Consider the following 16,791-nt stretch of genomic DNA (forward strand, 5'->3'; position numbering starts at 1 on the left):
ATGCATGACAGGAGGCCCAATTGTGGGATTATACATTAGATCGCATACTACCTTATTGCAGAGGGAGCCTGATCCTGGGCTCCTCCTCCACCAGCAAGAAGCAAACTTCTACAACTGGGAGACCTCTCAGTTGAAAATGTCAGTTGAAACCCCCACGCTCCAGGGGTTGAGGCATCTGCAATCCCTGGGGCTCAGGGGTGTATAAAAGGCCCAGGCTCTGGAGATCTTGGCTGCCTTGACTCCCCAGGGTTTGGGGGTTTCATGTTGGGCATGATGAACCCCTGAGGCTGGGAGCCTGTCAACTGACAAGGCTCCAGCAGCAGAGGAGACCCTGCTACATGTGTAAATTAAAGTTCGATAGTAACTGGCTATAAAGTTAGTACACAGTTTTGAGATCTGACTTTATAACTGGTTAGAACTTCTTATTATGTGATAAGTACTTTGCATGTGTAGCTTGTCTTAAGGCAATTTCACAATTAACCAGTTAATCATTTCAATAGCTGTAACATGTAGAGGGTGCCTGAGTAATGCACATTGAAGTTTTGTGGCAGTTAATAGCCTTTTGTTCGCCTGCAAGAAGATATTTGATTTACACTTGCAATATGCCTCCTGTGTAAACCTAATAATAAGTAATTACACTTGCAATATGCCTCCTGTGTAAACCTCATATTAAACCTTGATTTTAATCTGATGGAATACTTTTAAACATTTGAGTCATACCATTGAAACCAACAACAGACTTTTGGCTATGATGGTTTAATCAGGGCTGATGCTACCTTGAGCAGGAGGTTAGACTAGATGACATCCTGAGGTCCCTTTCAACCCTGCTTTCCTCTGAATGGCACCTCTCATGTGCTTAAGAACTTTGTTGGATAGGGTTCCATTTTGGTAAATTCCTTCTAGCCTGTTCTGCTACAACCAGCCTTTGATCTGGTTTCCCATGATCGCCTCTTAGAGAAACTGGCCAATTGTTGCCTTGGGTCCTCCACGATCCACTGGCTGGAAAATTGGCTCTGTGGTCGGACCCAGAGGGTAGTAATTGAGGGAAGTCACTCATCATGGTGTCCTGTGACCAGTGGGGTCCCCCAAGGCTCTGTCCTTGGACCCATACTGTTCAACATCTTCATTAATGATGTGGACACTGGAGTCAGAAGCGGACTGGCCAAGTTCGCCGATGACACCAAACTTTGGGGCAAAGCATCCACGCCAGAAGACAGGCGGGTGATCCAGGCTGACCTGGACAGGCTCAGCAAGTGGGCGGACGAGAATCTGATGGTGTTCAACGCCGATAAATGCAAGGGTCTCCACTTTGGGAAGAAAAACCCGCAGCATCCTTATAGGCTCAGCAGTGCTATGTTGGCTAGCACTATGGAAGAAAGAGACTTGGGGGTCATCCTTGACCACAAGATGAACATGAGCCTTCAGTGCGATGCTGCAACTGGTAAAGTGACCAAAACGCTGGCTTGCATCCATAGATGCTTCTCAAGCAAATCCCAGGACGTCATTCTCCCCTTGTACTCGGCCTTAGTGAGGCCGCAGTTGGAGTACTGCGTCCAGTTTTGGGCTCCACAATTCAAAAAGGATGTGGAGAAGCTTGAGAGAGTCCAGAGAAGAGCCATGCGCATAATCAGAGGTCAGGGAAGCAGACCCTATGATGACAGGCTGAGAGCCCTGGGGCTCTTTAGCCTGGAAAAGCGCAGGCTCAGGGGTGATCTGATGGCCACCTATAAGTTTATCAGGGGTGACCACCAGTATCTGGGGAAATGTTTGTTCACCAGAGCGCCCCAAGGGATGATGACTAGGTCGAATGGTCATAAACTACTGCAAGACCATTTCAGGCTGAACATAAGGAAGAATTTCTTTACTGTCCGAGCCCCCAAGGTCTGGAACAGCCTGCCACCGGAGGTGGTTCAAGCGCTTACATTGAACACCTTCAAGAGCAAACTGGATGCTTATTTTGCTGAGATCCTATGACCGCAGCTGACTTCCTGCCCTTTGGGCAGGGGGCTGGACTCGATGATCTTCCGAGGTCCCTTCCAGCCCTAATATCTATGAAATCTATAAAATCTATGAAACCTAAATGTTTATATCCATTTCTGTTTAAATTAATTATCCAAGCTGTCATGCATATCTCTGGAGAGTAGAGGACCAGTATTGTATGAACTCAAGTCATATGAACATGAATTCCTATCAATAAAAAAAGTGATAGTCTTGGGAGAAAACAGTGGGGCAAATTGTGAGAGCAGTGAAGAGCCTTTATGGTGTATAGAGCTAGAAACTGAAAAAAAAAATTGTACAATTATTATACTACAGAAGAGAAGGCTGAGAGGCGACTTGGTAGCAATTTACCACTACATCAGGGGAGTACATCAAGAACTCGGTGAACAGCTGTTCACCAGGGCACTCCTGGGGAAGACCAAGAGGAATGGGTACAAACCCCTGGAAGACCGCTTCAGGCTCAATTCCAGGAAAAACACCTTCAAAGTCAGGGTGCTCAAACTGTGAAATAAGCTCCCTCCAGTGGTGGTGCTGTCAACTACCCTGGAAATCTTCAAAAGGAGACTGGACAATCACCTCACTGGGGTCACTAGACTCCACTTGTCTTTTCCTGCCTAGTTTTGCCATAATTTAATAGAAAATACAAATATGATTTTTCATAGCAATTTTTCCAAATAAGCAACATCCTAAAATATGCAAATGTGTTCCTCATTGCCATGTATTTGCATTTTTATGGACCTGAATTTTGCATATTGGCTTCTATACACGGGAGAGCACACAGAACATCAGCAGACTCTCCCTATGCTTGAAGAAGGTTGTTTGTGCCTGAAAACTTGCAAAATACAATGTTTCCAACTATTTAGTTGGGCTAATAAAAGATACCACATCTACCCAAATAAAGTTGTCATCCTAAAATGATGCAACTTTAATGATTTGGCATCTTTTCCATCAGATTTAACCCTGGTTAATGACTAATATATCCTCAGCCCAAAAACTCAGTGCTTCTGAGTACATTATGGTACTTGGCTGGAAATTTCAAAGTAGCTAGGAAGAAATAGATTCCTAAAATCCAGTGATATTTCCTAGTCACTTTCTTTCCTTCTTAATGTTCAGGTCTATTGTATTAATAATTATTTTTTAAAAACCCATTTTAAAGGAACATTATTAAAGTTGTGGAGACAATCACTCAAATGAGCAATGTCAGAATTAAGGATCCCTGGGCAATCCTTAATTTGATACATTTGTGTGTGCGCATTATGATAGTATCTTTAATTATGAGTATGTATCATATAGTGTATACTGTTTTAAAGAGGTTTAACAAGTTGCACTGTCCACACACTCAGTTAGGAAATACTCATAATAAACTAAGACAGATAGCCCTGAGGATTTAACACTGCTAGAAAAAAATGGTTTTAATGCCTCCTGACAACAATGGTATTGACACTTCAAGGGAAAGCTGGGGTAAGTAATGACAGAAACTATCTCAGAGATTTAATTGAACATTGTCATGATGCTAAATTATTAGGTTACTTATAAGTATTTCAAAATATGTGTTAGTTAACTATTCTTCTTAAATGTTCTCTGACTACAAAAGGAATATTTACTGGTGTTGGAATTGTATGCTTTTTTGGTTTTGCATCCAAGACAGTCAGGGAGACAAGATAGAGACCCAAGTTCTTTTAGGCACACGTTCTGGAACCACACTGGGGAATAAAAAAGGATCTCTTTTGAACCCTTTGAGCTCAGTTTTCCAAACTCCATTAGCAGTCTTATAACCTTTGAGCTTACACATTACAATTAGACTGTATGTCCACATGTTAAGGCTCATTAACACTAGCCATCTTAAATTTGCATCACTTTGGGCAAAGATTTTCTTTGAACCCTGCTACCTAGCATAGATTACCTTAACTTCTGGCTGCTTCACTGAGATAAAACAACCAATCTGCAGTTCTTCAGGATCTCAGGAGGCACTGCTGGCACTGCTCACAGCTTGAACTATCTGTCATGGCCCTGGACTGACAGCTGGAGGCAGCCAGGCAGCAGGAGAGTGGATAGGGGTGAATGGGGGAAGAAAGGGGAAACTGGGGGAAAGGAACATAAGGAAGAAGACAGGAGACAGAAAAAGAGGGAAGCAGGGAGAGGGGGCATATAAAAAGGGGTAAGAGATAGGGAGCTGCCAGGCAGCTGTAGATAAGCCATTATGGCTGCCTGGAAGTTCCTTGACCACCCACCTTGACTCCTATCCCTATTTCCTAGGGCTCTGTGAAATTTTACCAGCTATTTCGTTTTAACACTGTTTTGACTCATTTTGAGCTCAAAACAGTGAAATCAAAATGAAATCAAAATGAAACAAAGGGCTTTGAAACAGCCTCTAAACAAAACGAGGGTAGTCAAAAACATTTTGAGTTTCAAAGCTGAAGCTGGGCTTGCCTGCAGGGAAACAGAAAGTAAGGAGAGGGGAAGTAGAAGAGGGGGGAAAGACTGCTCTGATATTGACTGTGACTGTTTGGCTGCCTGAGATGCTGCTGGTGCTACTGTGCTGCTTAATAAGTTATTACCTGTTGTCATTTCAAGTGATGGACTGGCCTGAGGCTGTAGGGGAGGAGGAGACCTCTTTGGGGCACACTACCATGTTGTGTAGAGACCACCAGTGAGGGTGCACCTTAACACACACATAGTCACCCATGTCATGAGTTTTTCTTGTCAGCAGCCTGAGTTGCAGTTTCCCAGAAACCCCTGCATGTATCTCTGTGATACCTGGCAGACTTCATGGCCTCAGCAGGGGCTACCATGCCTAATGTTTTCATCACCCTGTGCCTTCACACTTACAAGTGACATGAGTTTTGATTTCAAGACTTTGAGGTGCAGTTTCCGAGAAACCCCTGCACCTATCTCCTTGAGCCTTGGCAGAATGCATGCTCTCAGAAGGAGCTACCATCCCAGCTGTTTTCATTCATTTCGTGCCAAAAAATGACAAATTTACAGGCAGTTTTGTGGTTCCCCCTTATAGCCTATGGGCAAAACATCAGAACAACAGAGAAACAGTTTCGACGAAATTAAACAGAACAGTGCTTCTGAAACTAAACAAAACTCAAATGAAATGCTATCCAATCGAAATGGCAAAACGGAAGTCAAAATAAAATGGTGCTGTTTCGCACAGCCCTACCTTTTCCCCCTTCGCCTGCAATCCTTGGGCCGAAGTTCCTATAGGACTGGCAGGCAAGAGGGCAGTCACAGGGCTTGTGGTGGTGTGCAGGATGAATCCAGGCACATGGATGTGGTGTGGACTTCAGAGAGCCAGGGAGCAGGCAGGGAGGAGGAACCCCCCCTGCTGCTACTGCCACTGCTTCCACTACCACCCTGGGCTGAACCAAGTGGTGAGGGGAAGGATACAAGCAGCCATTGGGGTGGGAATCCAAGAAGTGGGGTGTAATTTGGAAGCCAGGGGTGGAGGAAGTGATCCAAGCTGGCATGATGAAATGAGCAGGGGGTGATTGTAGCTGTGGGGGTACAGGGTACCTTCTGACTCCCTTTCTCCCTTCTCCCTTCCCCCCACCACTTCTCTGCCAAATGTTCCTTTGAGTTAAAACATGCTAATTGTAACATGTATCTACACTCTTATTCAATCTACTCCTTTACTTCCTCATAGTTCAGTTCCTGCCCCACTTCATCATGTTAAAGTCAAGTGGTTTCTTCCTTTCTGTTGCATGAGCACTAGCAGGTGATAATGGAGAGTGCAGGTAGAGACAAGAGTCATGTTCTCTATTTCAGTGCTTGCCAAAGCTATATACTAGCCACAACACTTGGGGGAAGCAATTACAGGGGAAGTCCCATTTTGGTCCTGTAGACTTGGGCTTGTGCAGGTTCAGTCTGGTGTAGCAGGTCACTTGGGTGCTAAGGGAGCTGGGAGCCTGTGAGGCTGCTTGCAGATGCTGCAGGGAGCTAATGAGAGGCTCACCTGAACAAAAGAGGGCTCAGGCTGGAGTTATATAAGCTCAGAACCTGAGCAGGTCAGGCAGTCTCTTCCTGGGCAGCAGGGCTCCTGAAGGTATTGGATCTTATATAACCAACTCTGCAGGCCTGAGAGCAGAGGCAAAGTCCCTGGGCAGAGAAGGACTGAGATTTACAAGCAAGTAGCCTTTCTTTTATTTTGAGCCCACTGAGGATCCTGGTGCCCAGGGAAGGGCCAAGCCAGACCAGAGAGCCCCTGAGCCTGGAGAAGAGCTATGGGTGAGACCAGGGGTCCAGAGCCCAGAGAAGAAGCTGTGTGTAGGACCAGAGGTGTAAGAGTCCAGAAAGGGGGTCCAAAGGCCCAAGGAGGGATGAAGGTAGAAATAAACAACATCCCGGAGAGAGAACATCCATGAGGCTTGGGCCGTGGTGCAGAGGCGGTACAGTGCCACAGAAGGAGCCCTTAAGGCAACAGTTGCCCAGCCAGGGTATAGACAGGCTGAGAAGGCCTGATGGCCTGGGGCACAGGACTGTGACTGAGGCCTGGTGGGGAACAACACAGGGTGAGGCTCATGCAGAGCCCACAGGCAGCCCTCCTTTTATAACCTTCATTAACAGCAAGGCATGGTAGGCAAGATTCAAGGGACAGGCTGCAGCTGAGTCTAAGCTGGGCAGGGGCCGCATGACCAGCAGGGAGCATCATGGTTGACTCCGTGGCCACGGACCTGCAACATCTGGTCAGCAATGGAACTGTGAGAAGCTCAAGTATGTTCAATGAGGATTGCTTTTGTCAGAAATTTTAACTGCTTAACTCCAGTAAGTCTCCAGTGATCATGTATTAACTGTAATATCAAAGTTAACTGAATATGGGTGAATTTACACACAAACAAGAAAATAACTACCCCTGCTAAATTTCAATATCCTGCTCCAAAGCATGAAGTTAATAGAGCTTCTCAACAAAAAGCTTGTCAGGATTCTTTAAATGTCAAAACAATGTATTTTTCCTTAGCTACTTTCTCAAAAATGACTAAATCATTTTTTCCTGAAACTGAAGGGAGAAAAAAAAGCTTGAGGCCAACAATTGGCACAGAAAATTCAGGGCAGGAAACAGTATTCTCATCCTGAAAAACTATATGAAATTTAAATTTCTTATCAGATCAACAGAAACGTTTCAAAGCTTTTCACAATTATTGCAAAATACCTACCCCAAAGTAGCTTGCAATTTGGGCAGACGTTTGGGTCTAGAACTTCCCACTTCATGTCCCTGCTTTCTTCATTCAGCTATACCATGCCTTGATCACCAGCCTATTGGTTTCTCAAGTGTTTTTTTATTTTATTTTATTTTATTTTTGAATATCTCATGTTTGTGCTGTTCCACTTTGTATAATTAAATACATATTTATGGAGCAAAGGGGAACAACACAGAGATAGACATATATGATTGGTGTACATACAAGGATGTAGGAGACTCAGCTTGAAGTTATCCTTCCATTCTTTCATATCCTAACTATCAAACCAAAAATATGGAAAATAGAAAGAGTTGAACAACGTTAATGATATTCATTGCTACAGCCCTGCTTACAATAACCCTTAGCAATTATAGTGTTTAATTTTCAAAATATTTTAGAAACATGGACTTATCTTCCTCAACATCTCTGAGAGGAGTCTGATTAAGTTTTGCCTTATTTTACCAATTAGGAAATTGTCAGAGGAGGCAAAAATGACTGCCCAAAGCCAGAGTTAGAACTAGTGTAAGGATTAGAAGTCTGGATCTCCTGGTTTATTCTTTACCTCACACCACGAAAATGATCCTTTCTCTTTCCTTAAAGTTGTTTGAGACTAGACCTCCTACTTCACTTTCTGCTTGCTGTCTTTCTATCCCTGGCACAGTGGCATAACAAGTCAGCCAGGCTCCCAGGGCAGCTTCAATAAAGGTGGGAGCAACTTCCAGCTGGTACTATGCTGCTCACTCAGTTGTGCAGCTGTGAGTACAAATGCTATTTTTTTCTCCCACCCCAACATGTTGGTGACTTGGGCTCCTTCCCTACTTATGCTCTTGCTCTAGTATTTTTACTAAAACAAGATAATCATAAAAATTTCATATAGACCCAAATCCATAAAAGTACCACTAATATGACTTGGATATTCTATATGGATATACCATATCCTAAATAATTAAAACTTGTCATGATAATCAATTTGATGAAGTGGGGGAGCTCCTTAAATGATAAGGAATACTCTTTATGAGGATAAATGCCATTTATTATTCAAAACAATTATGGTACTGTCAATTGGATGAAAGCCGGATGAAATTTTTGCTATAGGATATTTTGGCCTAGTTAAGCAATGCAATGTTAAGAAAAAAAGACTGAATCAAAAGTAGCTCACCAACGTAGTTAGACTATTGGCAAAATAAAGAGAGGATTTCAGTATCCTGATGTGGACAGTAAACGGAGGACAGAACTTCTGAAAAGTATTCTGTATGTTTCAACAGCTGTATCATCTAGACATAATCTTAAATAAACATGCACACAGAAGAACATCTTCGCCAGACTTTCCAAGCAAAAATCTCTTGTTTTAGGATGCTGTCCCTTATAGCATTCTTCTATTTTCTTCTCTACCTTCTAATCTTCAGATCAGTTCTCTTGTCTTGCTCTGTAGTGAAAGTACTTAAACTTACTTCCTGCTGCCACCATCCTTGATCCCTTTTTTTCCAGTGGCTTAGCTAATGGCATCTATGTAGGATTTATTTTAGTTAAACTTTGTAGAATTGCTTGCACTTTCCAGCTTCACACTAGCTATGCCATGGGAGAATACATTATGGACTCAAGTCATAACAACTTATAAGTATGTGCCATCATGTATAATATTGAAGCTAATTAATAAAGACATAGATGGGAAGAGAGGTGGAGCCAGTGAAAACAAATGTTGCCAAGAGAATTAAAGAAACCTGAGGGGTCAGTCAATTAGAGATTATGTGCTGTGTATTGTCTTGCATTGTATAGCATTGTGTACTTATCTTGATCAAAGAATTAATTAAAAGCAAGTAAAGTTTCACCGTGTAAAAATATCAGACAAAGCGTCAGGCTTTCACCCAGTGCTTTGATACTATCTGAATTGTTTTTATGTGATATGCTTTAGATTTGAAGACACTATTAATATGAAAAAATGTCCAAGGGTCAAGAGGTTGCTTGTTTTCTCTCAGTGAGACAGAGTACGCTTCTGCTGTGAATAGTAATGTAGAAATCAAGGTCAAAGTTGATTCTGCACTGGTTAAGGGATTTTCTGTTTATGGGTTCTTCATGCTAAAATATACTGATTAGTTTTAGGGTATAGGGCAAGGGGTTAACAGCCGATTTCAGAGTATTTTATGAGGGGGAGACAAAGCAAACCCCAAATACCTGAATCAGAATCTTCCTGTGCCATCAGATGTCACCTACAGCATGAACAAAATAGTAAAACATGTTGCAAAAGATACAGGTCAGCTACAAAAAACAATGCCTGAAAAGGAGCTTGTGACAACCTTAGTTCCTGCAGAAGAAAAGTTCCCCTCAGCCTTTTATAATGGTCTGTAATTTTATAAATAATATTTTAATTATTTATAAAATTAATTTTATAATTACAAAGGAAGTGGGGAAAAAAAGACATGACATTCAGTATTGGAAAAGAGGGGAAAATATGTCCTTAAAAATAAAAGAAATAAAAACATTGATATTTTAATTAAAAAAAACAACTTTTTTATGAAAAGTACAATTTTTAAATGTTTTGGCCAAGTCTAGTTTGACCTCCGATTTTTGTTTTAATTGGTTACTTTATTATTTCATTTTCAAGCCTGTTTCCACAAGTACAAGAGGTAGATAATTATTCCACTTATTTCAGAAAATTAAGATTAGCTCTGATGCTTGTAAATTACCTGAAATCAAAAGAGTGTCAGCACAGGGATTGTAGGTCTGGCATACTCTGCCTTTATTTTAAATTCTAATGGCCTTTAAGGAGTTCCCCCCTTAAAATATGAAATGATATAGTCTACCTGATTTTTAATTTTTAATTTTCACATATTCTGAAAGTTTATCAGTAATGCTGTATTATGCTTATGTTGAACTAAGAGGCAAAAGCATAGCTGAAAATGACATTTTAAAAGGTCTTTGGTGATGGAGGAGGACAGGAAAATGATCAAAGTGTGAATAAATGCTTTCTTTCACTCCTCTTGAGACTGAATATTGTAAGATATCATTTTAACTTTTAATTCTTCCCTAATGAAGCTCTTCAATAAAAATGTTGGTTTGATGCTTCTGGGGACAGGAGGCATAGAATATGGAAAGGCCAAGGGGATGGAAGTTATTATGGTCTTGGCATTAATACTGCATTCGGTGAAGTAGCAGGTAGGTTACTGGAAAAAGATGATCAGGAAAGGTTAGTTTTTCTCTGAAAATGTATAGGGATTTCCTCAGGAAAATATTGAGCAGGACTTCTTGTGTCTGGGAAACTTTGGATATTTTTTTTAGTTACAGGGGAGAAAGCAACTAGAAAAGCCAGCCAGGAATCATGGATTACGCCAGAAACATTTTAGCATGGGCCAGACCTGTGGTATTAGAGAACGTGATTGATGATATTTTATTTCATTACTTGGTTTATAAATGCATCATTGATTAGTAAAATAAAAAACACTGAATATTGCTAGTTTCAAAATATTACAAATGCCCTACTGAGTTTTCCATGCAATCTATAGTGCTAATGTGACAGATAATGCAGGCAACAACTCATTTCATGATAACAAGAAAATGAATAATAGTGTGAGATGGCTGTACTCAATTACCCATTAATACCTATCACGCTATTGAGGTTTAAGGACAATCTATTAGGCTAATGTCGGCTAATGTTCCCCATCCTGCAGTGATCCCATTGAAGAAATCAGAAAAACAAAAGCCAATGATCTGATGTTCCGAAGGGCTTTGTACCCTCAGTTCACATGTTCAGCCCTTTCAAACATCACACCACAAATTACTGTTGTTCTTCAAGAAATTATCTCAGCACCATGCTTATTCTTTACTGCCCTTTTATTAAGAATTCTTTCCCTCAGCCAATCTCTCACAAGGGACAAAAGGCACCATTATTTTTCATGCATGATAAATTAACTTTCCCCAAACTATGTACTTCTAGGAATCCTATCCTAGTTTCTTCAGCAATCACCGGCAATCTGTTCTAATGGTGATCTATAAATCCATTGTACATACCCTACATCAGTACAGTGCATGAGTAATGGTCACTGCCTTTTACCATATTGTTTTAGTTTAGTAACTGATATGGTTAAGTTAGTGTAATTCCTCAGTGTGTGTGCATCTATACTAGAATGAAAAATATTTTTTTTTTGTTTTCCTTTTAGTTATATTGACATGAAACTGTATAGACCTAATGGTAATTTAAATGATGCCACATCAGCACTATAGTCTGTCCATCTTGCAAAAAATAATGTGAATTATTCTCAGCTAAGCATTGTGTAGTGTAGGGCTTTAAACTCTGAATAAACAGTGCTTCAGTCTTCCCTCCTTAGCTATTCTGTGTCACTTGAACCTTCCTTGAACAAAACCTCCTCTTCCTAAGTCCACAGTTTATTGCAGAAGCAAGTGTTATTTGTTGCCAATTCTGAATAAACATTATTGTGTTGAGTTCCTTCTCTTTTCCCTTAGTACTCTGCACTTTTTTAGTTTGCAGTAAACAATCTCACAGCCTGGTAAAGATAAATGCTTATATATATACATGTATCGTGCTCTGTTACATAGTTTGGTCTCAGCTATACAGGCAGGACCAAATTTATTATTACATAAGCAGAGTATTGTGTTACATTACTATCTCCTGCTAGGATATGATGTATTTTATATATTGATTGAAATATAAATACATCATATCCTAACAGGATATTATCTGGAGGACCAAATTTTGTATTATATAAGCAGATTTATTATTTGGAAATAAATTTGGAGGAGCAAATGCATTATTACATAGGCAGAATATTGTGTTACACTACTACCTCTGGCTAGGATAATATATATGTTATATATATATATTATAATATATATCCTGGATATATCTATAATATCCTAGCCAGAGATAGTAGTGTAACACAATACTCTACATAAATTTGGCCCTGCCTGTATGTATATATGTGTAGCTAGCTAGCTAGCTAGCTAGAGGGATAGATCAATCAATTGCTCTATATCTATATCCATATCTCTGTCTATATAATATACAATAGATTATATGCAATTTGTTCCTGCCTGTATAGCTGGGACCAAACTATGTACCAGATCATGATACATGGATATACTATAATGTATGACAGTATAGAAATATTTTTAATAAACTACACTGTATTAAATATTTCAATCATTTTCGATGAGTACTGACAGTAAACTGACTGGAATAATGAACATTTCTGTGCTCCTCCCTAGTCCTTTCTGTTATCTCTTGGACTTACAGCAGGATAGCATATGGTTGTAGAGTACCAAAATACATTTTATTTCTGATTAATCTAGAGGTAGATGTAATACTGTGATTTTTGCCACTCTGTCATATGGTTGATCACCTCATTGTGGACTGTTTTGGACCAGAGGATAAATGAAGCAGACAAACCTAATTTAATAGTGTTGGATTTGTTTATCTCTGTGGTAGGAATTCTTTGGTACCATAACTGAAGTGTACAAACTTTAGAGAGCCTTTTGTGTTTTGGGACTCCTGTCAGGTACCTTGTGTACTGACTTGGGAAGTGTTTGAAGAACAAAGCCAGTAAGCAAATCCTAAGTTGTTTGACTTCCAGGAATTCTTTTGTTGTTGGTTGATTGTTTTTGACATTTATCCGAGAGACCCTACTTTTATGCTTAGTTCTCAGATTATCTCTATCTTCCTTGCACTACTGTCTCTTTAATAGTTCAGAAGAGAAGGTTAGAAGGAGGATCTTGGAGTACAACATCTGCAAAGATTTCAGATACATTTTGCAATCCTGTTGACTTTCTTCTTTGGGTCACAGTTGATCTCATGATATTTTTTTTTTAATCAAGACTCTATTTTACTGTATTTATTTATTTATTTTGTTTAACGTCAGTATTTGGCAGTGAAAGGTGGTGCATTGTCCCATGATGGATTACAGATGGCGTTACCAAATTTGCCCATTACTTTGGGGTGTGCTCATTTATTAGGGATAGTTTCTAGGGTCTTGGTGATTCTGTCAATGTGCTGCTTGTGTTACTATACGGAGCTGTATTTCTCCCTTCTGCAAGCCCTCACCCCCAGTGGAGCTATCTTGCAGGACTCAATCTCAATGGGACTGGGTTCCTCCAGTCACCGAATCAGTCATACACACAAACACACACAAATTAACGTGACACACCTGACCTGGCCGGGCTGATCAGCATGGACAGGCTGACACCCTCATATGCCAAGAATCAGTTCATAAGAGCAACAATAAAATGTAGTCAGACACAAGCACACAGGTAAACAGAATCCCTCTGAATCCAGCTGGGTGTCCAGCTGATACCCACATGGGCCAGCATTCAGTTCATAAGGGCACGTCTGAGTCAAACTGGGTCAATCAGCCTGTACAAGCTGATCCCCTTATGTGTTTCAAACTCAGCACGTCCCAATCTTTGGCCTCTTAATGAGCAGACCCCACAATATTTTTGGGCTTCACGGGGATCTTTAGCTTAGGTAAAAGAAGTGTTGCTGCAGAGCACGGGAGGAAAGAAGCAGAGAAGGAAAAATATACCCAATTACTACCAGTTTGATTATAAAAGTTATTTATTGCTAAGCATATGAAATATATAACGGTACTAGTAGTAATAGACATGCAAAAGAAAAACAAACACAAACAATGACAATACTACCCTGGTTTCACTAAGTATTTGGGGAAACTTAGCTCAAGCTTAACTGATACAGTTCAGGTTCAGAAGGTTATGCCTAGAAAGAAGAGAGAGAGAGAGAGCGAGCGCTGGGATCTCACCTAGTCCAAGGTACTCAGGCTGCAAAGCTGACAGGCACAGTCCGTAGCACAGTCCTTGAAGAGAGAGATAATCTGTTCTTCCAGCGTCCCAAGAATGACAGGGGATGGTGTCAGCACAGGAGTTCTCTTCTTCTTTCCTTTTCCTCTCCTTCTTTCCTTTCCTTCTTTTTTTTCTTCTTCTTTTCTTGCAGCACACACACTTACAGATTTTTATGCCCTCAGTTCAGCTGCTTTGAAGCACCCTCAGTAGTGTAAATCATTGTCTTTTCTATTGACAAGGGGTTATCTGGTTTGGACCATCTCAGGAAACTGATTGATAATCAGGAAACACTTAAGATTAGGGAGTAACCCAAATACTTGGGAGCCAGCTTGAGATTCCTATGGATGGCAGATATACTGATGGGATATCTCATGGTTTCTTCAGGAACAATAGGTAGCTTGCAGCATCAGGATTTTGGATTTTTACTTGTTGTGCACAAGCCTCAGCTTAGCAAGACTTTTCCAGATTTTACTATAGTCTTTTAACAGACTTAAGACAATTATTGGGGTGCTCATAACCTTTTGTGGAGTGGGCTCCCACCAGTTGTCTCGGGAAAAGTATGACAACACCTGGGATTAGGGCTCCAGCAGGCTGGATGCTGTGATGAACCCTTAACCATTGTTCAAATGTTGCCCATACCCCTTCTGACTCGGTCTCTTGCCTCAGCATTCCCTAACCCGGCAACCGAGTTTTAGTCAATCAAGTTTAAATAGGCCTCCCATAGTGGGACCGGGGAATGTACGGACCGAGATGCCTATTAAACTTAGAACTGTGTGTGTGTGTCTGGGGGGGGGGTGGGGGGAATCCTTAGCAAATCCAGATTAGAACTAGTCTGATAAATGCTGAGCTGGGTGTGTGTGAACATGGGTTGATTAACATTTGAAGCACAGATTCCCCATCATGCAGTGCTCCCCTGCTTCTCTGGTCCCAGAATTCACTGCAGTCTCTGCTTCAGGCTTTCTGTTCTCCATCTCTCATGTAAATGAATGGTCATCTGGTTCCATCTCGGATGCAAATGAGACCTAGGGCAGTTGATTCACTCTTGTCACCCTTATCTGGAGGGTCTTAGGTGCGTCTCTCACTGCATCTTAATCAGTTTCGTTTAGGTAGGGGGGGGGGTGAGTCCTTTGTGAGTCAGACAGACTGCATCCTGTGCCAGGGTTGCCCAAGAACACACAGCTGAGATGTAACAATGGACCAGAGCCCAGGACTACTTCATGGTGCTACTGTAGCAACTGTAGGTACTACAGCATGTGCTATAAAGAAGGGCAATTGTGATACAGAAATTATACTACAGCTTCTCCAGAATTCTGGATTTTTCTCTAGACTTTTCACTTTCCCAAGGAAACTTCAACTATAATTATCTTATGTCAAAAGGCCATTGGTTATGAGCTATGTAAAAGATTAGAGTACCTAGACCTTGGTGTATAATCAATTATTAGATCCTATTTTCAAATAGTTTGTTTTAGGTTTATGAGGTAAGATGAATTGCTCAGATAAAAGTTCTAAAGCTTTCTGTAACCTTGAGTATCTAGGCCCTGGAGTACATTGCAAACTTGCTTTAATCTCCTTTGCAATTTTGTCCTTTTAGGAAGGATAAAGTCATGAGTGAGGTCTGGCCAACAAAGCAAGCAGGCTGTATGGACTGATGTTTCTCCGCTGTGAAAATTGATGAAGAGCTGGAGCTATTTATTCACATATTCTTAGTTGGCAGAAGAGTTGTGTTTTTGTTTTGTTTTGTTTTGTTTTGTTTTGCTAAAATTGAAAGGTTGTTTGGCTTCTGTGGAAAAACAGCTAATGGAGAATTTGGGCCAGTAGTGAAAGAGAGACCGACTATAAGGCAAAGAAAAATGCTATCCTGCACCAGATACTAAAGACTCATCAGCAGGTTCTAAGAATTGCAGAGAGAATTTAGAGACTTTGTTTCAGTAAATAACTAATGACATTTTTTTTGGTAATTTATCTCCAATTTTATCCTTTTAAAGTATGTAGATTATGCATTGTCTCAAAAGTTATCACTTGCATCAGATGTGAGCATTAGTTAGTCTTTGCCAAACCAAAAGTTTCCTATTGTAATCTGTAAGAGTAGTAATCAATGGAATAAAAAACCTTGTGGGCCACGTGATTAAGCCATGAGTATGTGCTAAGCGACAACCACTATTGCTGATAAATTGTTAGACAATGTAGGTTTGAAAGGTCCCCTCTACACATTACACTTAAGGCATGATTAACCAGTTAATCATACCTTAAATTATGACCCAGCTATGCATTCAACCAATTAATGATATGATAAAACAAGCAATAAGTGTCCAAGTTATGCCACAAAAATGTGTAATAACTTTGTAGCTTATTCTAATCACACCATTAATTGAGCATGTGGCCAAGTGCTCCCCTATGTCTGGGAGCTCCATAAATTATTGGTGCCAACCTCCCGGGCCCCAGCGCAGCTCCGCTCCCCCGCAGGAGCCTCCCGCCGCCCGCGCCGAAGGCCCCCGGGCCCGCCCGGCCTCCGGGCAGAGCACCGGGGCGAAGCCGGAATCGCGGCCGGGCTCCTGGAACTCCCGCGTGGCCTGACCCGCGCGGGCCTGCCGGGGCTCCCGCCGCCCTGGCCGTGGCCTCCCGCCCCTCGCCGGGGTCGCCGGGCTCTGACCACGGGGCCACGCCGCCCTGCCGGGGTCCTGGGAGCCGCCCCCGGCCTGCTCTCCCGCCGAGCAGTTGACCGGGTCGAAGTCGCAATCGTGGCCGGGGTCCTGGAACTCTCGCCTGGCCAGGCCGTGCGCTCTGCGCCCGGGCCTGCCCTCCAGTCGAC

The 16,791-nt window shown here is 41.6% G+C and overlaps 1 long non-coding RNA gene across 1 annotated transcript in view; it reads left to right on the forward strand.

Annotated features, from left to right (window-relative positions):
- The window catches only part of LOC132249130 (uncharacterized), a 170,565-nt gene extending 154,476 nt beyond the window's left edge, over positions 1–16,089 (forward strand). Inside the window, exon 4 of the long non-coding RNA XR_009460530.1 lies at positions 15,574–16,089. This is a non-coding gene — a long non-coding RNA (uncharacterized LOC132249130). The remainder of the gene's footprint in view (positions 1–15,573) is intronic.
- The last annotated feature ends 702 nt before the right edge of the window (positions 16,090–16,791 follow it).

This window comes from Alligator mississippiensis, chromosome 3 (genome assembly GCF_030867095.1).
Source record: "Alligator mississippiensis isolate rAllMis1 chromosome 3, rAllMis1, whole genome shotgun sequence".
Classification (NCBI taxonomy): domain Eukaryota; kingdom Metazoa; phylum Chordata; order Crocodylia; family Alligatoridae; genus Alligator; species Alligator mississippiensis.